General features: G+C 38.9%; 1 pseudogene; it reads right to left on the bottom strand.

Moving 5' to 3' along the window:
- Positions 1-23,489: 23,489 nt before the first annotated feature.
- On the bottom strand, positions 23,490-23,839 carry LOC142435035 (lysM and putative peptidoglycan-binding domain-containing protein 2 pseudogene; annotated as a pseudogene).
- Between the last annotated feature and the right edge of the window lie 1,097 nt (positions 23,840-24,936).

Raw genomic sequence — 24,936 nt, 5'->3', positions numbered from 1 at the left:
CTCAAAATTGAATAGTTTAAGTATTATGTGCTTGGTGATTTCTTCTATGGATTATCTAGCTTGTGTTCTTTCAGCCTCCTGAATATCTGCCTGGTTTTCATTCATTAAGCTTGGGAGGTTTTCCTCCAAGTATTCTCTCACTCTTGTTGCAGATGACTTCTTTGTTGTGTCTTCCTCTGTTAATCCAATTATTCTGTTGTTGTTCTCTTAATAGCATCAGACATAGCGTGGAGCATTGGTGAGTGTTGGCCCAGCTGCCTTTGGCCCTGTGAGGCACTACGGCAGGTGAGAGGAAGTTCCATCAGTCACATGGGACCACAGAGGATGGGTAGGAACTCCCCCAGCCAGTCAGGCAGGATTTACCCTGAAGAAGGTGGGAGTGATTTCCCCAGGAGAAGTTGAGTGGGATGTCCCCTGGTGGAGGTTGTGCATGCTCTCCTTATCCTTGAGTTACACTGCAAAGGATGGAACTCTCTCAGCTGGATGGAGGGCTGGCGTAAACGCCCTAAACTAAGGGGGGTGGACTGGAGGTTGATGTGGTGAAAGAAAAGGGAAGAGAAAAAAAAAGGAAAAAAACTAAGCCCGCTCAGACTGTGTGTGTGTGAGGCGGGGGGATTGGGGGGACAGAGAAAAGATAGGGAAACAGAAGTAACAATATAGTTGAGCTTCACGCCCTGACCATCATGTTGGTTGGGTTTAAACCCTGCCATGAAGCTGCTGAGACTGTGGTAGGTGAGAAAGAGAAGAGAGAGGAACAAAAATCATGATAACAATATAGATGAGCCCCAATCCCTGACCATGGGGCTGGAGGGGGTTCAACCCTGCCCCAAAGTGGCTGAGATTGTGGTGGGAGAGAGAAAAATGAAAGTAACAATATAGCTGATCCCTGATCATTAAATTCTGCCCCGAAGTGGCTGAGACTGTGGTGGGAGAGAGAGAAGAGAGAGAAAAAATTTTAACAATATAGCTGAGCCCCGATCCCTGACTGTAGGGCTGTAGAGGTTTCAATTCTTCCCCAATGTGGCTGAGACTGTTGTCGGGGAGAAAGAAGAGAGAAAAACAAAAATAATAATATAGCTGAGCTCTGATCCCTGACTGGGACTGGAGGGGCTGAAATCCTGCCTGGAGGCAGCTGAGACTGTGGTGGAAGAGAGAGAAAAAAAGTAACAACATAGCTGAGCCCTGATCCCTGACCATTGGGCTGGAGGTGTTTATACCCTGCCCTGAGGCAGTGGCAAGCTGTGGCAGTGTAGGGATAAAGCCCCTGCACCAGCACCAAATGATCCCGGCTCCAGCGAAGACAGTGGCGGGGCTAAGGTCAAACCCTAGCCAGCTTCCACTCGGGTAAGCCATAAGCCCCCAGCTCCTCAAAACCTAGTGGATCTGTGCCTGCTTATCTTTATGATGCTCCTCCTGAGACCCGGCAGTGTGGAATTTCCCTCTTAGTCACTCTCCTGTGCTGGTTTCTGCGGAGGCCCTCCGGCGTGTGTTAGTCGCCATCTTCCTGGAACCGTCTGCTCAGTAGTTTTTTTTAAATTTTTTTTAATTAATTTATCTATTTATTTATTTATTTTAACAATTTATTGGGGCTCATACAATTCTTTTCACAGTTCATACATATACATACATCAATTGTATAAAGCACATCTGTACAGTCTTTGCCCTAATCATTTTTTTCTCTTTTCTTCTTTTACATTTTTTTTTCTTATTTATTTATTTATTTATTTATTTTAACAATTTATTGGGGCTCATACAATTCTTTTCACAGTTCACACATGTACATACATCAGTTGTATAAAGCACATCTGTACAGTCTTTGCCCTAATCATTTTTTTTCTCTTTTCTTCTTTTACATTTTATTAGGGACTCATACAACTCTTACCACAATCCATACATATACATACATCAATTGTATAAAGCACATCCATACATTCCCTGCCCCAATCATTCTCAAGGCATTTGCTCTCCACTTAAGCCCCTTGCATCAGGTCCTCTTTTTTTCCCCCCTCCCTCCCCATTCCCCCCTCCCTCATATGCCCTTGGTAATTTATACATCGTTATTTTGTCATATCTTGCCCTATCCGGAGTCTCCCTTCCCCCCATTCTCTGCTGTCCCTCTCCCAGGGAAGAGGTCACATGTGGATCCTTGTAATCAGTTCCCCCTTTCCAACCCACTCACCCTCCACTCTCCCAGCATCGTCCCTCACACCCTTGGTCCTGAAGGTATCATCCACCCTGGATTCCCTGTACCTCCAACCCTCATATGCACCAGTGTACAGCCTCTGTCCTATCCAGCCCTGCAAGGTAGAATTCGGATCATGGTAGTTGGGGGGAGGAAGCATCCAGGATCTGGGGGAAAGCTGTGTTCTTCATCGATACTACCTCATACCCTAATTAACCCATCTCCTCTCCTAAACCCCTCTATGAGGGGATCTCCATTGGTCGACACTTGGGCCTTGGGTCTCCACTCTGCACTTCCCCCTTCATTTAATATGATATATATATATACACATATATACACATACAAATATACATATACACATACATACACACACATTTTTTTTTGCATGATGCCTTATACTTGGTCCCTTGGGCACCTCGTGATCGCATTGGCCGGTGTGCTTCTTCCATGTGGGCTTATTTGCTTCTGAGCTAGATGGCTGCTTGTTCACCTTCAAGCCTTTAAGACCCCAGACACTATCTCTTTTGATAGCCGGGCACCATCAGCTTTCTTCACCACATTTGCTTATGCACCCATTTGTCTTCAGCGATCCTATCATGGAGGTGTGCAGTCAATGATATGATTTTTTGTTCTTTGATGCCTGGTAACTGATCCCTTTGGGACCACTCGATCACACAGGCTGGTGTGTTCTTCCATGTGGACTTTGTTGCTTCTGAGCTAGATGGCCGCTTGTTTATCTTCAAGCCTTTAAGACCCCAGTCACTATCTCTTTTGATAGCTGGGCACCATCAGCTTTCTTCACCACATTTACTTGTTCACCCACTTTGGCTCCAGCCGTTGTGTCGGGATAGTGAGCATCATAGAGTTCCAATTTAATAAAAGATGGTATTCATGCATTGAGGGAGTGTTTGAGTAGAGGCCCAAGGTCCTTCCGCCACCTTAATACTTGACCTATAAATATAGACACATAGATCTATTTCCCCATCCTCCTACATATATTTGCATGTACATGTCTTTGTCTAGACCTCCATGAATGTCCTTTGACTCCTAGCTCTTTCCTCCATCTCCCTTGACTTTCCTCCTGCCCTACTACCATGCTTCATCGCCACCTGGGCTAGAGTATACCTCTTCTCTAAGCAACCTTACCCTTGATCATTTCCCACCAGGCCTGCCACTCCCCCTTCGCTACCATTTGGGGTCCCATGTTTTTCCCTTGTCCCTGGGTTTGTTAACACCACTTCCTTACCCCCCCCTACCCCCCTACCCCAAGTCCCCCCAGAACTGTCGGTCCATTGTTTTTCCTCCAGATAGTTCATCCAGCCTGTCCTATTCAGACAGACCTGTGGAGACACTAACATGCACGAAAACAAGACAGAGGAAAACAAAGCAACAGTATACAACCAGACAACAAAACAACAAAAACAAACCACTGACAAAGAACCGAACAAAATAGTTCACAAGAGAAAAGCTTGTAGTTAGTTCAGGGATTGTTTGCTGGCCCTTAGGAGCGTTTTCCAGTCCAGTCTGTTGGGGCACCACACCCTGGCCCCAAAGTCCACTTTCAGCATTCCCTGGGGACCTTGCCACTCCATTCCCTTGCTGTTCCGCTGCACTCCCCCAGTGATTTGCCTCGGTGTGGTGGGATCAGGTCAGGTGCAATTCCCACACTGTGTCTCCGGTGCTGTCCCCTGTATCACCCTTAGTCACTGAGGGGCATCATGTCTCATAGTGGGGCCAGCCATGTTGTTCTCTCTGTGGCCTGGCTGCTCTACTCAGGAACATCATCATCACGGCCTGGTGGGCCAGGCTGTGCTCCACTCTCTCCTCCTGCCCCTTCATCTGCTCCCGTGTGCTCTGATCAAATATGTCCATCTCCCAGAGCTGCAGAGTCAATGTCGTCCTTTGGAACAAATTCTTTTCGGGGGAGGGGCAGGAATCCACTTAATTTATGGTGCTGGGGCCAGCCTCCCAGACCTCTCCACCGGTTCCCTCCTCCACGCCGGGATATTGCATTCACACCTTGGGACACTGGGTTGAAGTCTGGTCCCACTTTCCCTGTGGAGATATAAACAATACCCTCCCCTTGGGTGGATTAATGCCCCATGACCCCACTACCCTTTTCTTCCTTGTATTCATCCTTTTGTTTTCCTTTCCCCACCTCCTCCACCATTGTCTAACATGTACATCCCTGGTTTTGGTCTGGTCTCTTCCATACTACACCGTCAGTAGTTTTTAAACACTGTGATGTTCACTTTACATATATTTGCTTTTTGTATTTGCTCTTCCTATAGCTAATTTCTAATTTTATAATGTTGTGGTCTGAAACAGTGCATTGTAAAATTTCAATATTTAAAATTTATTTAGAATTGTTTTGTATCCTAACATAGTTTATTTTAGAAAATGTTGCATGTACACTGAAAAAGAATGTATACTGCCTGTTGATGAGCGCAGTGCTCTTTGTATGTCTAATATGTTGTTTTTTATGCGATCAAATTGGAAGAATTTTACCAACATATTAGTGTCTGGTTAGTTTGCTTGTTAGGAAAAATACAAATCTTTTCTGAATATTTCTGTAATCCCATAATTAGTATTAATAATCATTTTGTCAACAAAATTAACAATAAGTATCTGTTATGCAGTAGAAATGATTGATATTTTGACACTGATTTTTTAATGGAAACAGACATGAACTCAAAGAATATTTAAATAATAAGAAAAGTCTAATTTGTTTCATCTGGGATAATTTTAAAACTCTTCAAAATTTGCATATATTTTCAAAAGTACTATTTGAAAGAGCTGGAAACACAGGGAATCCAGGACAGATAAACACCTTAGTACCAATAATGAGAGTAGCAATACCAGAAAGGTAAGGCTAAGGTGGGGGAGAAAAGGGAACCAATCACAATGATCTACATATAACTTCCTCCCTGGGGGATGTACAACAGAGAAGTGGGTAAAGGGAGATATTAGACCGTCTAAGACATGAAAAAAATATTATATATTATCAAGGGTTTGTGAGGGAGGGAGTGTAGGGAAAGGAAGGGAAGAATAAGAAGCTGATGCCAAGGGGCTCAAGTAGAAAGAAAATATTTTGAGAATGATGATGGCAACAAATGTATAGATGTGCTTGACACAATGGATGGATGTATGGATTGTGATAAGAGTTATATGAGCACCCAATAAAATTATTTTTTAAAGTACTAATTGAGGTAATTTTAAGTGTAGCAGATTGGTTCTCTTACATATATCTATCTAGCGAGATATATATATATATATATAATTTTCCTGGTTCACTTTAGAGGCATCATTATCAACTTGTTGAGAACTAGTTTAAGTAACTTCCATGAGACATTTAGCAATTCTAATAATAGTATTAATGTAGCCAATGGTATAGAATTTAAAATACTATTGAAAAAGAGAAAATATAGGCATAGGATGTAAATTAAAAACTTAAGAAATTGAACACTGTTTTAAGAAAGCAATGAAGGTTAGCCACAATGACAATAATTCCAATTATGCTCATTATCTAAGGCAAAACTATGTTTTCATATGTAATGCATGTCACAAAGAGCAATGGAAATATGAAAACAGCAAATATGTAGTAGTCTTAAATTGCCAACGACTGAGCAATCTCAAAAGCAAGGGTTTTTAATCAAAGTCCACTGACTTCCATATCTATGATCTTGGAACAGCAGTTCTCTGTTTCTTCTCACTTTAGGGTGTTTCAGCTTTATGTCCAAAGGAGTATTTCACTTTATTTAATCTACAACAGGTGTGTTTCAGGAAACGTTCAGTTCCCTTGGTGAGATTTCCAAATCAGATAATTCTGATGTGATCTATAAATAATCCTGTATACCTGGAAAAGACAAAATCTGAAATTCAGGTAGCCTATAGCATGTACCTAGGGTCACGAAGGGTTGAAAGGAATCTCAGTAAAAAATTCCTTGATAAGGAAAATAATACTCGGTGGAATCTCCCATTGGGAGTCTCTACAAGTAATGTTAAGCATTTCCCCTCCCCCAAAGCAGTAATGTTACACAACCCCACCTGCCTTGTTTTAGCCACCAAGATCAAACTCACCCTCTCAGAAATAGACATATCCCCCATTCTCTGGTCATGAGTTCCCATTGAAATTCACTGATCACCATTATATGAGTGTCTAATAATTTAGGGTGAATGTGTAACAGTGCTATATGGCAGGAAATGTTTAGTCTTCTCGCTCTCTCCCCACTAAACAAAAAACAAACAAAACTAATCTTCACTGTGGTGAGGCCTCCCCTGAATACATGGTTTTTAAGATGTACAAATATGGAAGTGATAAATGAATAGTAAGCATTAGGCAGACACATACCACATTGTTTTGGAAATTGGCTCAAAGGATTGCATGACCTGGGAAGAGATGCATATCCCTGTTTTGGTATTTATTTCATACAATATTTGTCCTTTTGTAACTAACTTTGTTCAGCTCAATGTTCTCCAGATCCATCCATATTGCGATGTGCTTTGTAGTTTCTCCAATGTTTTTTAATGATGCATAGTATTCCATTTACAACATTTCTCTGGCCGTTCTTCCACTGATGGGCTTTGGGGTGTTTCTAAATGCTTTCAGTTGTGAACAGTGCTGCCATTAACATAGGATTGCATAGTCTTTTTGTGTTATAGCTCTTATTTCTTTAGGGTATACACTTAACATAAGCATTGTGGATCCTATGGCAATTCCATTTTCAATTGTTTTAGGCAGAACTGAAAGGTAGCTAGATTTAGGGACAAGTGGGGTTGTTTCCCCAATGCCTGCAAAGCTCACATAGAGGAGTTGGAAAGAAATCTGGCACTAATTGGACACCTATGAAAACTCCAAACTGAGCATGCTCAGACAAAAAACCCCTTTAGTGTGGGAGGTACACCTGGGCACACAGACTAGGCTCAGGTTCATGATATCACCCAGGTACGCCTAAACTCAGCCAATGGGGTCAAACAATACCTTCAACAACACCTCCACAGCCAGAGGTGTAGAAAGCTGGCTGTGGGGAATCCAATTTCTCTCTTTTGCTCTGATCTTGCTGCAGGTTTGAGGGCAGGAGCACATAAGCACCGCTGAGCCCTGGGGCCCAGGCTCCTCTGTTCCTGTTCATCCGCAGGTGGAGGATGGGGCTATCTCTCATGTGAGGGGATGCTCGAGCCTGCGTGCCTCCTCAGGGTCTGCTCAGGGCCTACTTGGGGACCACATGCTCTTGGTCTCTTGGCCTGTTGGTCCCCAGGGATTCCCTAGCTCTGCAAGTGTGAGTGTCCTTTTTCTTTTCCATGTGGTTGTTCATGTCCAGTTATGAATCCCAAAGTAGTTTCTGCATGGCTTGGCACACTTTCCAGAAATATTGTGTACCCTTTTTGAGACTGTAAAACCGGAAAATTTTCCTTTCTTTCATAAAAGCTCACTTGAATTATAAAACATGCTTCTGCGACATGAATACTCTCTGCGTCCTATGGCAAGAACTAAGTTTTACCCCACTCCAGAAACCTAACAGAACTATATTATTGTGCACAATTGTGCATGTCTGTAGGTCCAGTGTATGAGAGTTCTATTCTCTCTTCACCCTGTCCAACATAATTATTTTCTGTTGTTTGGAATTGAACTGTCTCGTTGTTTTGATTCGCATGCCCCTGCATGATAGTTACCATGAGCATTTTTCAGGTGTTAGCCATTTGAATGTTGTTTTCACTAAACCGTTGCTCATGTCTTTTATCCACTTTTTCATTTTATTAGATTTTTTTAAATCTTATTGAGGTATTGCACTACTCTATAGATTTTACAGAGTAGTCCTTTGCCCAATGTTCTGTTGCTAAAGACATTTTTCCAGTCCTTGGGCTTTCTACTTACTCTTTTCATGACTTATTTTGTCTTCTATTGTGGATGCTTCCCTTTTTACATTTGACAGTATGCCTTACAATATGACCTTTGAGTTTGTCCTTATTTCCTCATTGATAATATGATTAGCCCTAGGATTTGCAGTTAAGTTTCTGATGGATCTTGAATTCATTTTTGTGCATGGGGCGAGGCATGGGTCCCATTTCTTCTGCAGATGGAGATCCAATTTTGCCAGCAATATTTGTTGAAGAGACTCTTTCCCTTTTGATGTATTTTGACTCTTTATTGAACCTCAGTTGTCAGTGGGTGAATGGATTTATTTCCAGGTTTTCCATTTTGTTCCATTGGTCTATGTACTTCTCATTGTACCAGTATCAGGCTGTTTTGACTATTTTCACTAAATAACAGGTTTTGCAATTGAAAGTGAGATGCCTTCTTCTTTGTTCTTCTTCTAAAAACATTCGTTTTCTGGGTCTCTTCCCTTTCCATATAATTAGTAATTAGTTTTTCCAATACTTTAAAGAATAACATCATAATTTTCATTGTATTTACTGTATCTAGGGAGTATTGACATTTTCATGACATTAGACTTTCCAATCCATGAACATGGGATATTCTCCCATTGGTTTAGGTGTCTTGTAATTGTCTTCTCTAGTTTTCCTTGTACAGATTTTTTTGTTTCTCTAGGTATGTTTCTTCCTATGTGTTTCATCTTTTGTGTGGCTATTATAAATGATACTGTTTTCTTGATTTCTTTTTCAGAGTATACAAGAATCTAATTGACTTCTGTTTGATAATCTTGTATCATGCTATGTTTCCAAATCTTTCTGTTGGTTCCAACAATCTTATGTTGAGTTTTTGGAGTTTTCTAAACATAAAATCACATTATTAACACATAGTGAAATATTCACTTCTTTGCTCATTTGGATTCCCTTGATTTCTTTTTGTTGTCCAATGATCCTGGCTAAGATTTCCTGCACAATGTAGAATGAGAGTGGTGACAGGGTACATGCTTGTCTTGTTTATATTCTTGGGGGAAAAGCTTTCAATCTATCCACATTGATTGTGATGTTGGCCATTGCATTTTTTATATATGGCCTTTATTATGATGAGAGATATCCCTTCTATTTTTGTGTGTGTGGTTTTATCTGATTGCATGTTGGATTAATATGATCCAGAGGTTCTTATTTTTTGTTGTTGTTCCTTGAGGTGGATTACTTTGTTTATCCAATGTTGAACTATCCTTATGTACTTGATATGAATCACACTTGATCATGGTGTACTGTTTTGTTTCATTTTTGATATATTGTTATATTCTATTGGCCAGGATTTTGTTGAGGATTTTTACATATATGTTCATAAGAGTTATTGGTCTGTATTTTCCTATCCTTGCTGTGTTTTTGTCTGGTTATAGGATAAGGGCTATGCTCACTTCATGAAATGAATTCAGGAGCTTGCTACCCTTTTTGGTGTTTGGAATAGCCTGTATAGAATTAGTGACACCTCCACCTTCCTGACACAATCGCTGAAGACAAGTGTGTGCATAAGCAAATGTGGTGAAGAAAGCTGATGGCACCTGGCTATCAAACGATATAGTGTCTTGGGTCTTAAAGGCTTGCAGGTAAACAAGCAGCTATCTAGCTCAGAAGCAACAAAACCCACATGGAAGAAGCACACCAGCCTGTGTGACCATGAGGTTTAGAAGGGAGCAGGTATCAGGAATCAAAGAACAAAAAATCATATCATTGTAAATGAGGGTGAGTGCAGAGTGAAGACCCAAAGCCCATCTGTAGGCAACTGGACACCTCCTTTCAGAAAGGTGGCAGGGAGGAAATGAGCCAGTCAGGGTGCAGGGTAGCAATGATGAAACATACACCTTTCCTCTAGTTCTTAAATGCTTCCTCCCCCCACTATCATGATCCCAATTCTACCTTGAAAATATGGCTAGACCAGAGGATGTACACTGGTACAGATAGGAGCTGGAAACACAGGGAATCCAGGACAGATGATCTCTTCAGGACCAGTGTTGAGAGTGGTGATACCTTGGAGCGTGGAGGGAAGGTGGGGTAGAAAGGGGGAGCTGATTACAAGAATCTACATATAACCTCCTACCTGGGGAATGGACAACAGAAAAATGGGTGAAGGGAGACATCGGACAGTGTAAGATATGAAAAAATAATAATAATTTATAAATTATCAAGGGTTCATGAGGGAGGGTGGAGCCGAGAGTGAGGGGAAAAATGAGGAGCTGATATCAAGGGCTCAAGTAGAAAGGAAATGTTTTGAGAATAATGATGGCAACAAATGTACAGATGTGCTTGACACAATGGATGGGTGTATGGATTGTGATAAGCATTGTATGAACCCCCAATAAAATGATTTAAAAAAAGAATTAGTGATACCTCTTCTTTGAATGCTTGGCAAAATTTCCCTGTTAAGTCATCTGATTCCAGACTTTTATTAGCTGTGAGTTTTTTAATGACCTGCCCTATTTCTTCTTTTGTTATAGGTCTGTTGAAGTTTCCTGCATCTGTGTGCCGTAAATTGGGTAGTTGGTGTGTTGCCAGAAATTTGTCCATATCTTTCAGCTTTACAAACTTGATGTGGTAGTTAAATGATTTTATGTCAACTAGAAGACATATGAAAGTAGAGGAGTAGAATCCAACCTGCCAATCAGGTCATAGATTTATGGTGCCTCTTTGGGGTTGTGCCCTTCTTATCTGGGAAACTGGAAACATCCTTCTCTCTCTGTGACTCTGACTTTCTGCTTGCTGAGACTTTGTCAACAACCCTAGAGCTATCAGTGCCCTGCCATGTTTCCACAACCTTGGGTCCACAATATTCTGCATCTACTTGTCTGTTATCTTCCTGCTTCCTGGTTCAACATTCTGCATCACTGACATGTGGCTACATGAGTCTGAAAAGTAATTTATGGACTAGTATCAGACATATGGACTTGAGTTTCAATGAACTGGGATTCCTTCTTGATATATAAATATGTCTTGATAGATGAGTGTCACTGGATTTGTTTCTCTAGATAACCTGGGCTAACACATTTGGAGTATAGTCTTTTGTAACAGTTTGTTATTATTCCTTTAACCTCCCTGGCAGTCTAATTATGTCAGTAATTTTGTACCTAAAGCGGTACATTGTTTTGCATAAAATTTGTTGTTTTATATTATATGCCTATAATTCTTAAGAAATTACTCATTTTAATCTCTCTAGTAGACATTCCAGGTATGATAAACTTTAATACACAAAATCATCAATTGTAGTATAGTAAATATAAAATAATATAATTTTAATAATGTAATCAAATTAAAAACACTGCAATTTTTCAAAAAGGGTACAACATGAAGGGTGCATTCAATGAAAATCCTGGGTGTGAAAGATTTTTAATATGGGACTGCACAAAGTCTGACATCACAATCAGGACAATGGAGCCTGGTTTCCTCTCATATTTTGTGCATTTTGCAGTGTATATGACAGAATTTCAAATATAGCCAGTTGAGAATTCACAGGACACATAAGATTTTATGCCAAATTGTGCTTTCTTTGATGCAATGTATTGTATCCAGCTGAACCGCCCCTTACAGGCCATTAGACTTTCATCTATGGTGATGTCTCTTTCTGGCACATAGGTCTGCTGGAAATTCTTTACAATCATTTGAGATACTTCCCAAATTTTCTTTAGTTTTGGTGCAAGATGAGTAGTTTCATCAAATTCTTCATTGTTTGTGAAGTGAAAAAATTTCATAATCAGGGAAAATCTGTATTCTGACATGACGGTGGCAAAAAATGGAATTGCAAGTAATTTATTGGTGGTCCAATACCATATCCGAAAGGGTTTCCCCATCACTCCCTGAAGTTTTTTTAGGCCCAGAAATTTCCACATGTCATCTTTGGTCACTGGTTCCCACTTTCTGCTTCTTGAAAACTTATGAAGCAGAGTAGCGGATTGTTGCTCTTTGTACTGGTTTGTCTCCATAACAATTTTTTCAATGACCTCATTGGTCAGAAATAATTGTAGGTATGCCAAGGGTTGTTGTGGTCAACATCTACTTTCATACCAGGTGCTCCAGTAAGCAGGAATCTTGGGGGAGCTGCCTGATCCGGACCGCAGAAAATTGATCACCAACTTTGCCTATTGCTGAGCTCAGGTGTGAAATCATCACTGTTGTCACTTATTTGATCAGTGTCAGTGTCAGATGAAGACTTTCCCATGAACCGCTATTGTTCAATTTTTGAGTAATTCTAAGTCACTGTCACTGTCATTTATCTGGCCTAAAACTCCTTTTGTGCTAAAGTGAAACTTTTTTGATCCCATGGACAAAAAATTTCCAGGCAAAAATTTTTCCAAATGACAGTAAAAGGGCAGGCAGTGCACTGGAGACTGAGCTAGGGACAAATCTGAGGTGACTTGCTTTGATACAGTGTAATCCTCACAGGTTACACTGTATCACTGTTTGTATGCGTATGTCTCTTTCAGGCTTGCAGTTTTGCATTTCCAGCCCAGTTCCGCCCCTGGGGACACTGCATGCAGAGAATGCAAAGGAAAGGAATGAGGAAGTCAGATCACAGTGTAATCTCCGCAGTGTAATCCTGAGTGTGGCTCGGGGTTACTGCTTCTGACAGTTCATATTTACCCGAGCCACATTCGGGATTACTGTCAGGGAGCTTAATTTCATTTGGTTCTCTTGTGATGTTATCCTTTTAATCTCTACTTCTAGATAGTTGATAATCTTTTTTTTCCTTTGTTAAATTTGCCCATAGTTTGTCAATTTGGCTGATCCTTTCAAAGATCAAACTTTGTCTCCTTGATTTTTCCCATTGTTTTCCTGTGACAGCTATGATTTCTTTTTTCCTGTTCATTAAGGGTTTATTTTTTTGTTTTTGTAGTTGTTAAAGATGCTGTATTAAGGCAATGATTTTGGTTTTCTTTTTGTGAAAAGTGTGTTGATTGCTAAAAACTGCTCTCAGATAACTGCTTTTGCTTTGTTTCAAAGATTTACATGTTGTGTTCTGATTCTCATTTGTTTGAAGGAATTTATATATTTCATCATTTATTTAATCTATTACCCAGCAGTTATTAAATATTTATTCAGTCTCATGTGTTTGATTTTTATTGACTTTTTTCTTTCTATACTTAATTCCTAGTTTTTCAGTAGCAATGAGAAATTGGACTGAAGAAGCTCAGTTTTTAAATTTTTTTGTTGTTTTTAAATTTTTTAAGGCTTGCTTTATGGCCTAGCATGTGGTCAATTCTAGAGACTGTTATATGTGCACTGGAAAAGAATTTATACAGTGCCGTTACTGTATAGAGTGCTCTGTTTATGTTGAAGGAGATCCAGTTTATTGATTGTGTTGTGTATTGTGTTTCTTTCATGTTGTTTTCTTTCCTGGATTATAGTATACTGAAGTGTCCTACAATTATTGCTGAATTATTTTTGTCTTCAACTCTGTAAGAATTAATTAATGGTGGAGAGCAAATGCTTTGAGAATGATTGGGGCAGGGAATGTGCGGATGTGCGTTATACAATTGATGTATGTATATGTATGGATTGTGATAAGAGTTGTATGAGTCCCTAATAAAATGTAAAAAAAGAGGAGAAAAAAAAGAAAATGATTAGGGCAAAGAATGTACAGATGTGCTTTATACAATTGATGTATGTATATGTATAAGAGTTGTATGAGCCCCTAATAAATTGTTTTTAAAAATTAATTAATTAAAACAAGAATTAATTAATGTATTTCCAGGTGCTTTCATTGGGAGTGTATATGTTTAATATGGTCATATCTTCCTATATTATTCCTTTAATCATTATGTTGTGTTCTTTTTTGTCTCTTATGATGGTTTTTGCCTTGAAGACTATTTTATCGCAAATTTATATTGCCACTCCTACATTTGTAAAGTAGTATTGGTGAACTTTTCTCCATCGTTTGATTTTTTTAGCCTACTTTTGTCTTTGTGCTTAAGGTAGTCTCTTGTAGGCAGCATATTATGGGTCTTGTTTCCTAATCCAATCTGCTACACTCTGCCTCTTAAATCATGCATTTAGTCAATTGGCATTCAGAGATATTATTAATAGGCATTGGTTTCCATCTGTCATTTTGCTGTATTTTTGTTGTTGCTGTTGGTGGTGGTTTCTTTGGTCTTCTTCCAATTTTGTGTTGTTTTGAAGACATTTCATTGTATTGTTTTATGAGTTTTGTTTACTTCTATGTTGCTGTCAGATTTGTCTTCTGTTCTTGTTGATCTTTTGTACAAAGTGCTCCTGTTAGTTTTTTCATCTCTGGTTTTGTTTTTACTAATATCTTTAATTTTTCCTTGTGTGGAAATACACTTATTTCTCCTTAATATATGAGAGATAATTTTGCTGTATATAGAATCCTTCCTAGGCAGTTATTTTTCTATCAGGATTTTTAATATATGTCTCTCCAGTGTTTGCTTGAATGCATGATTTTTGCTGAGAAGTTTGAGATTATTCTTATTGGTTTGCTTTTGTAAGTGATTATTCTTTATTCTGTAGCAATTCTCAGGAGTCTCCTTTTTTACTTGATAATGGAAAACTTGACTTTCAGGTGTCACAGTGTTTCTCCTTTGGGGTCTATCCTGATTGGAGTTCTCTCAGTTTCTTGAATAGTTCTTTTCTCCTGATTTCTTTTTATGTTTGGGCTTAAATTTGTTTAGGCAATTATAACTAACTGGATGTTAATCCCATAAAATATAGGGAAACTGTGCAATCAGGCCTCTGAATATGCAGTTTAATTATGTTGGTATGCACTTTGATTTTCTCCTAATGCCAAAGATCCATTGGCAAAATGGATGCCCATTTTGTGGTCTGTTATGCAGAAAATGTTTAATCCCGTGTTTGATTTACTCAGTTAAATCTTTGCTAATAATGTGTTTATTCATCCGTGTAGGCTTGGGTATGCTGTTTTCTGTTGCCATGACATTACAATTACAACAGCTAAAAGAGGAATGGCAAGATTTTCTGTAATGGTTTGCAAAATTCCCACAAATCATTCATTGTTTTTGTTGCTGTTGTTGTTTTTTCAATCAAATTGCAATGATTTTACCCAAAAAATCAGTTTCTGGTTAGTTTGGAAAAATACAAATCTTTTCTGAATATTTCTGTAACCCCATAATTAGTATAAATAATAATTTTGTTACTAAAATTAACACTTAATATTTCTTATGCAGTAGAAATCATTGATATCATGACACTAATATATTTTAATATAGAAATAAACATGAACTCAAAGAACATGAATTTAAAAAAACATAAGATGGTATGATAGAATAATAGAGTATATGTTTAAATAATAGGAAAAAATTTAAATTACTTCATTTGGGAATACTATAAAACTTCTCAAGGTTTGCATATATTCTCAAAAGTATTATTTGATGTAATTTGAAGTTATTCTCCAGTAGACTGGACTTTCTCAATTGTTGTTAGGTGCTATCAAATTGGTTCCAACTCATATTGACCCTATGCACAACAGAACGAAACACTGATGAGCCCTGAGCCATCCTCACAATTGTTCTTGCATTTGAGCCCATTTTTAAAGCCACTGTATCAATTCATCTTGTTGAGGGCCTTCTTTTCACTTTCCCTTCACTTCAACAAGCATAATGCCCTTTTCCAGGGAATGGTCTCATCTGATAACATGTTTAAAGCCTAAAGTCTCTCCATCTTCACTTTTTAGGGAGCACTCTGGTTGTACTTCTTCCAAGATAAATTTGTTTGTTTGGGCAGTCCATGGTACTTTATCTTCAATATTCTTCACCACCACCATAATTCAAATACATAAATTCTGCATTCTTCCTTATTTAATATCTTTCACATGTATATGAGGCCATGGAAATTACCATGGCTGAGTCCACAAAGTTACATCCTTGTTTTCAAAACTTTAAAGAAATCTTGTATAGCAGATTTACCCAATGGAACATATCATTTGATGTCTTGACTGCTGCTTCCATGAGCATTGATTATGGATTCAAGCAAAGGAGATCCTTGACAACTTCAGTATTTTTTTTTGACAACTTCCACCACTTATCATGATGCTACCTATTGGTCCAGTTTTGAAGATCTTGTTCTTCTTTACATTGAGTTGTAATACATACTGAAGGCTGCAATCCTTGATCTTCATTAGCAAGTCCTTCAAGTTCTCCTCATTTTCAGCAAACAAGATTCTGTCATCTGCTTATCAAATGTTGCTAGCAAGCCTGCTGCCAATCCTGATACCACAATATTCTTCATATAATTTAGCTTCTCAATTTACCGGCTCCACATACATATTGACTAACTATAGTGAAAGGATACAACCCTGATGCACATCTTTCTTGATTTTAAACCATGCAATATTCCCTTGTTCTGTTTGCACCTCTTGATCCATGTACAGTTTCCATATGAGCACAATTAAGTGTCCTGGAATTCCCAGAGTTCTGCATTATTATCTATGTTTTAAATACTTTTACTATAACTAGGACCAATGGGTTAGAGATAGAAAAACTTAATTCAAAGCAAGTTCTAATGCAAGTTATACATTATAGTTTCTAAAAAAATTATAAGTACAACACTTACAATAAGCTATTAATAATCTACTTTCTGAATTTTCATTGTTTTTTTTCATTACTTATTTTTCATGGTGATAAAAGATGTACATACATAATTATTTTCTACGAATTTCACTTAAACTTAAATAATTCAAAGTGTCAGTGGTTTATCTGACACTTTAGTCTACATTAGAAAATCAGTTCTGGTTAGCTTGTATTTTTAGAAAATTATGAGAAAGATTCTATGGTAGTGGATTCAATTTGTGTGTATGTGTATGCATATGTATTTTTAAAAACCTCAGTTGTCATATAGTTGATTCTGAAATATGGAGGCTCCGTATTTGGCACAGTCAAATTGTGTCCCATAGGTTGCTGAATGTTGATACTTTGGATATATATTGCTTGGTCTTTCTTTTGAGGTTCCTCTGTGTGGACTTGAACCTCTAATTTTTTGGTTAGAAGCTGAGCACATTTAATTGTTGAATCATCTAGGGACCCCCACACATATAAATAAATACTTCTAATTATGTACATATGATAAATTATATGGTTGCTGCTGAATCATGCACTGAACTATTAACAGCGACATCGATGAAGAGTATGTAACCATGGACCATCTGGCTTACTATCACTTCTAGAAAAATGTGTGTTCTAAATAGTGTAGGGGCCATATCTGACACCTTTTGGCTTCCTTGTTGCTATGGGGCAGAAGTCTAACATTCCTTCCCCCTGCATTCTTCTTCACCTATTCTGAGACCAACTATTCCTCCTGTACCATGCTATACCTATCCTGGGTTCAAAATTCATTACAATAGGCACACAGAACTCAGAGGCAATGGTCATGATTAAGGGGGGGGTGTTATTAGGGACATTAATAGGTGTGATAGGTAGGTTTATTGTGCCAACCTGGCCAATAAGTACGTGTGGGGTAAAGGTTGTTGTTTAATTGAAGATCAAAGAGGTAAATGGCTCAGCGAGCCTCGCCTTTCTGTCTCCTGCTCTCTGATGATCAGGCCAGTGTGTGGCTGCTTTAGTTAGTTCTCTGCCTCAGCTTGCGAGCTACACTGTTTGTGGGACACCCAACCCATGGACTGTGTTGCTATAGTTTGAGGTTCCTTCAAGAACTACTTCATCACAATGCTGGTGTATACATCATTTGAGCTGCGGACTGTCAGACCCTGTCATCTGGTTGACTATTGGTGACCTGCCCTGCTGCTTGCTGCCTGTGGCTGGACTGCCTCTATTGCTCTGCAGAAGACTCATCTGTCTGCTTCCTTGCCTTGCACCCAGTCCTTCTCATGAGTTGAAGGACTGCCAGTGTATTAACTGTCTCATGGGTTTTGAACTGAGCCATTTGTACTGCTCTGAGGACTAATTAGCTGTTTTTGTCTTATATTGTATCTATCTATCTATCTATCTATCTATCTATCTATCTATCTATCTATCTATCTATCTATCTATCTATCATCCCTTTTTTTCTTTCTCTAGAGAACCGTGTCTGACACAACAGGTTACCAGAAGTCAGGATCAGTAAACAGTAACGATTCAGTAATGATCCCCAGCAACACCTTTCCTCAGACATCCACAGTCTCATTCTGATCCTCAGACTCTCATCCACATAGTCCCATGGCTTCTGCTGTCATGGACTAGTAAGCCCACCAGATGCTCTCTCAGTACCATTGTCTGGGCACTGCTCCTCTTTCTCTCTGTGATAGTATTCATGCCACAGTCTTAAATGCCTCTGGTCTTGGCTGTTTTCAAGAAGTCAAACAATGTATTGTACTGGGAAAATCTGCACAAGACCTCTTTCAACTGTAAAAGAGCAAAGATGTTACTGTAAGTACTGAGGTCCACCTGAATCTAGACAGGGTATTTTCAATTACCTTATATGCATAAGGAAGCTAAACAATGAATAAAGAAGACAGAATGAGAACTGATTAAATTGAATTATTTTTCCAAGGAATATTGAAGGATCATGGACTTCCAGAAAAACAAACAAATCAATCTTGAAGGAAGTACAGCTATAATGCTCTTTCCTGAGTCAGACCAATAATTAAGCTTATTGTTTCTTAAAGTATGTTGTGTGATTTAAAATTTATCATGAAATCATCTTATCTCATAAAAATATTTATTATTTAAGGTTTTATTAGTCCCTCAGTTTAAAATAAACTTTGAAAAAAAACCTTTTTATTGTGTATTGGGTGAAAGTTTATGCAGCAGATTAGTTTTATTTATTTATTATTATTTTATATCAGTTTTCCATTCAGTAATCCATAGACATTTTGCTTCTTGTTATTGATTACAGCCCCTACCATATATCATGATTTATTTCTTTTTCCCCGTGTTTTCTGTTTCTATTCCTTCTTCTTCCTAGCACTTCTGAACTTTTTCCTTCAGTAAATACTGCCCTTTGATCTCAATTCAGTGATTATTCTAATATGTGCATATTTTTCTACTGTGATTTTTCACCTTATAGACCTATTGTTGGATTAAAATTTGAGCCGTGGTGGAGAGTTTATTTCCAGACATGAAGAGTGACTAAGGACCTTAGTCTGAGGTATTCCAAGAGTCTCTCTCCAAGCAGTAAACTTGTTTATTGTTTGTTTGTTTGTTCTACCTTTCTACCAAGAATTGGAGGAAGGTTTACAAAAAAGATTAGTTTTCCATTCAGTAATTTTCATTTTCCCCCATGTCATCAATTAAATCCCCACAATATAATATTACTTATTCGACTTCTTTTCTGTGCTTCTTGTTTCCATTCGTTCTTTTTTTCTAACACTTCTGAACTTTCTTTTGGATAAATGGTGCCCTTTTAATATCTCAAATATTTGTTTATTCTAAAGTGTATGTACTTGTTACTGTTCCTCTTCTTATCCTGTGCATTATTTGAATGAAAATTGAACCATGGTGACAAGTTCATTTCCAGACCTGAAGGGTGATCAAGGGCTAGAGTCTCAAATATCCCACTAGTCTCTATCTAACTAGTAATCAGGGTCTCTTAAAAATGATTTTTGAGTTTTGTTCCATAGTGTTCTGTCAATCTGTCTAGGACCTTCTAATATGACCTCTTTCAGAACAGTTGGTAGTGGAAACCAGTCACCATCTAGTTCTGGTCTCAGGTCATACAGTCTTATGTTTACATGATTCATTAGTACATTATATTAATTGTTTACACACAGCTTTGATTAAGAAACAATTTACTTTAATTATTTACTAAATTATGTTGGTCATGAAATCATTTTCTAGTAGAATCTATTAATGCCCTTGAGAATTAGTTTTCTGAAGAATATATATTGGAAATTCCTGTGGCATAATAGTTACTCGTTGGGCTGCGAACTGCAAAGTCAGCAGTTTGAAATCACTAGCATCTCTACAGGAGAAAGATGAGGCTTTCTACTCCTGTAAAGAGTTATGTTCTTAGAAACCCATGGGGCCAGTTTTGCTCTCTCTTGTAGGGCTCCTAAGAGTTGGAATTGACTACGACAGTGAGTTTTTGTGAGAATATATGTTAAGAAAACTATTGTGGTCAGGCTGACCATGGCTTGAAAAAGGATTTCAAAACCAAGTATGATAGTTTTCTATTCATTAACCATATTTAAGAAAATTCATTGAGTTTTTTCTGGATGTCAAGCACTCTTATGGGCACTTGGGATACTTTATTTTTTGTGTGTGTGTGTGAGTGAGTGAGTGAGTGAGTGAGTGAGAGCGTGAGTGAGAGGGTGAGAGAGTGAGTGAGTGAGTGAGTGAGAGAGTGAGTGAGTGCGTGAGAGAGTGAGAGAGTGAGTGAGAGAGTGAGAGTCACTTGGGATACTTTAGTGAACAAAGATTTCTTGATACTAATATTTATGATTCTTAAATTTATATACTCCTTTCTTGAATATGATTACATTTTTCATTGCCATACAATTTTGGAGGAAAAGGATATATATTTGTTCCAGAATAGTTTACCTGTACTGTGGTACTATATGCAGAGATAACTATTTACAAGAAAAGCTATTTTTTGTTGAATGAATTCAAATAACAAAAGGTCGACAAACTGTAGAACATATATTTACTATTATATATTTCCAAATAAGAATTAAAATGTTCATCAACTTGTGGAATAAATTCTTAGATAATACTCAATCAGAGAGTACATATATTTATGAGAGCAGAAATCCAGCAGAGCAACCGGTGGATTTGAACTGCCAGCCTTGTTGGTGGCAGCCCAATACATACCCCACTAAACCACCAGAGCTGCTTGAGAGTACATATATTTAAATGCTGACAGATATTGCCAAATTGCCACCCAAACAAATTGTACCAATTTTCAATTTCATCTTCTGTCAATGAGAGTACTTGCTTCCATGTTTCTTTTACTACTACTGTGTTTCACCAAATAGTTTATTTTTTGACAATCTCTGAGTAAGGAATTTTGGGGCGTGAAACAGAATCAAAGATCCGATCGGCAAAGTCTAGAAGCAGGCTTTATTGAGAGGCTTGGGGGAGGATTCAGCAACTCAGGGGATTGAGCCTTTGAAACCGCACTTTGGGAAATTTAGGCTGCGGTTTTTATACCCCTGCTGGCAGACACAATTGGGAAGGGTCCAAGCTGGGGAGGATCTATGCACACAGGTGCTTCAGAAGGGAGAAGGTCTTTGACCTTATCTATATGCCAAGGACGGCTAGAGTGAAGTGTGCATATCTTCAGAAAACATTCTGGCTCAGGGAGGAGCCGACTCCAGGAATTTGAAGGTTGAGCAGGGGATGGGAAGATCAGTGAGAGGGAGGTCAGTGAAAGGGAGGTCTATGAGAGGTGAATTCTGAGAGCCAAGGTGAAGGCACTAGATTCAAAGTGGTGTCCCTTTTGCCAAGACCAGGCACTATGATAGTATTCTCCAATGACTAACAGCAACAGCAATAACAACAGTCATTGCTTACTGCTAGCCAAATATAGTTTTGAGGGCCTAATTTAATTAGTTTAGCCTTCATAATTACCCATGTGAGGAGTTGCAGTCTTGAAAACAAAACATACCTCTCTTGTAGAGTGGCTAGGGGTTGGCATCAACTCAATGGCAGTGAGGTTTTTGTTTGTCTTACTAGTCCTTTGTATCACGTTTTTGTGTTGAGCGAAGTGTTTAAATTAACCACATGTGTATTACCTGTTCTATTTCAAAACACAAAACCAGCTGTTGAAACACCTATTTAAAATAGTATTCAATACTATAAATCATATGTTGTTTCTTGGAAACTTCATTCACATAGTTCTCTTCAGTCATTCATTCAATAGATATGTTATGTATTTATTTTATATTAGCAGAAAAAAGATGTGACACTCAGCTTCTGAAAAGACTTTAGTCTTTAAATTAGTGATACTATCAATAGAATTTCCTATGTCCCATAGGGATGATTTATAATGTTCTCCAATAAAATGATATCACTAAAGTGAACTACACACATATAAACTATAGATATATGAATACATTTTTACCTTGAACTTAAATCATAAGCCCTAATCTAAAAGCAGTTATTTATTCTGACATGGTCCTACTAGACACTTGTGCTCATGAAAAGATAACTGAAGAAATGGGTGCTGTAGCAGAGTGTGATTAAGAAATCAGATGGTGCCTGGCTATCAAAAAGAATAGCATCTGGGCCCATAAAGGCTTGTCTTAAAACAAGCAGCCATCTAAGTGAGGTGCGAGCTAAATTAACATGAATAAGCACATCAGCTTGTGTGATCCAAGGATTGTAAATTAAAACATCCAAATCTGGTGGAGGTAACAGTACTAGAACTTAAATCTTGAGGACTTGATTTTCCGAAGGCTATGGATGACAGTGGAAGCCCAAAATCCACTTGCTGGGTCCCCACATGGATTAAATCCCGGTGAATCCTCTCTGACCATGGTCCAGGGATATGAATAGCATTGCTATTAGACAAAGTTGATTATGGCAGATTTATTTAGGTTAAAATGTAACATCACATCATTTGATCTTCCTTTTGACCCACTTTAAATGTTTCAGTTTTTAATATTTTCTTTTTTTTAAAAAGAGTGTATTTTTTCATTCAGACTTTTGTAGTTTAATTTTTACAAAAAAGGGACAAATTTTGGTTCTCTGTATTATTACAGAAGATGTCATGCATATAGAAATATATATAGGTAGCAGTGAAGTTATAAACACACAGCACATTCAGCATCACATAAACCGCCACTGTTATTTGGCACACAGGAATTCATCGGGATATAAACTGTTCTAATCTTGAATATGCAAATAAGTCTTTGATACTTTATGTCAACCAGTTTTTTACAAAGGCTTGTCTGAAAATCACCTACAAAAGTGTAGGCTTTAAGGATACAATTTTGCTCTCAGGACAGACTAAGGCTTAAAATTAGGGGAAGCCAGATGGAATTGATCACATCAGAGCAAGGGCAGTAGGCAGAATTACTAAACTGTGAGTTTAGGGAAGGGGGTGTAGAAAAGGGGAACCAATCTACATGTAACCTCCTCTCTGGAGGATAGGCAACAGGAAAGTGGGTGAGGGGAGACGCTGGGCAGTGTTAGATAAGATAAAATAATAATTTATAAGTTATTAAGGGTTCATGAGGGAGGGGAACGGAAAAAAGGAAAATGAGCTGATTCCAGGAACCCAAGTGGAAGGCGAATTTTGAGAATGATGAGGGTAACGAATGTTTAAGGGTGCTTTACTCAATTGATGTAGGTATGGATTGTGATAAGAGTTGTATGAGCCCCAATAAAATGATTTATTTAAAAAATAAATTGTGAGTTTAAGACGGATGCTTTGGAAATTCAAAACACATGCTTTTGAATCTTCAGTTCTTGGTTTCTTTATGGTCCAGCCATGTCTTAATCCATGTGAGAATCGGGCAAACTAATCAGATTATCTAACTGTGATAGAGGGACTTTGCATAGGGACTGTCTTCATCTCTGCTTTCTTCTTTTAGTTTCTTGGCTGCCTGTGTTGATAACTTAATCTGCAAGTCTAGTCTCCGCAGGAAATTTTGGGCAGACACTTCCTCGGGCTGTACTGGCTGCGCATCAGCTGATAGTGGACAGGTCGTCCTTGGTGACCTGCGGCTCCTCTTTATGAGAAAGACTGCCATCAACAGTTTCATTTTCTGGAGTATCCATTAAACAACAAAGGCTTCTCTGATGTAACTGGGATGTTCAGGGTTTTCTTCAGAAATATACCATCACTGGTAAATAGTTTGTTTGATCTTTGTATCTGTTCCATCCTGACTCTGTACTTGAGCACCATGCCCTGCAGTGTCGCCCTAGCAGACCCGGTGCTCCACAAGGCGCTCAATGACTCGGGGCGCTTGCTGTACTGCCAGGCTCAGCGACAACTCGGCTTCTTGTGAGCGTGGCGGCGGCGACAGAGCCTGAGGCGCAGTGTGCCCGGGCCGCCTTCCCGCCGGGACCGCAAGGGCGAAGACGAACCCGCCTGGGGCCCTGCTGGCGCCGCCAGGTCCGGAAGCTCGCCCAGGGGGCGGCGCCTACTAGGCCGCCCGCTGACTCCTCTCCGTCTGCAGACATTGGCTCCACGGGGGTGGCGGGCGGGAGGCGGAGGCTGGGGCGCCGGCACGGGTGCACGGCGGCGGGCCGCCTCCTCCTCCTGTGTCCTGCCTCTGCAGGCAGAAGCGCACCTCAATATTTTCTGCTTTTATTTCTCTTTCATTTGACCACGTTTGGGGTATATTTTCCTACATATGAAATCCAGTATTGGTAACTATGTAGAGACAGTAACTGGATTAATAATTTGATAGGGACATAGCAGGGGAGCTTGTGGGAAATGAGCTGCTGACCAGGAGTATAAGAATATGTTCTACATGTGACCTCCTCCCTGGGGGACGGACAACAGAAAAGGGGGTGAAGGGAGACGTCGGACAGCGCAAGATATGACAAAATAATAATCTATAAATTATCAAGGGCTCATGAGGGAGTGGGAGGGAGGGGAAAATGAGGAGCTGATGCCTAGGGCTTAAGTGGAGAGCACATATTTTGAGAATGATGAGGGCAATGAATGTACACATGTGCTTTACACAATTGATGTATGTATGGATTATAAGAGTTGTATGAGCCCCTAATAAAACGATTTTAAAAAAGAATATGTTCTAAAATTGTGATATCTACATAATTTTTTAAAATGAAGAACTATTGGATTATATATGTTAATTGTATGCCAATAAAATTATTATTTTTAAAAATCAGAAACCGAAGCTCTATGGAGTAGTTCTACTTGGTACTGTGGTCACTGCGTGCTCCAGAATTTGATTCAATGGCACTAGGTTTGGATTTTGTGTCAAAGTTCCTGGATAGTGCAGATGGTTT

The sequence above is a fragment of the Tenrec ecaudatus genome, chromosome X (assembly GCF_050624435.1).
Source record: "Tenrec ecaudatus isolate mTenEca1 chromosome X, mTenEca1.hap1, whole genome shotgun sequence".
Lineage (NCBI taxonomy): Eukaryota > Metazoa > Chordata > Mammalia > Afrosoricida > Tenrecidae > Tenrec > Tenrec ecaudatus.
This window is presented reverse-complemented; position numbering and strand designations above follow the sequence as displayed.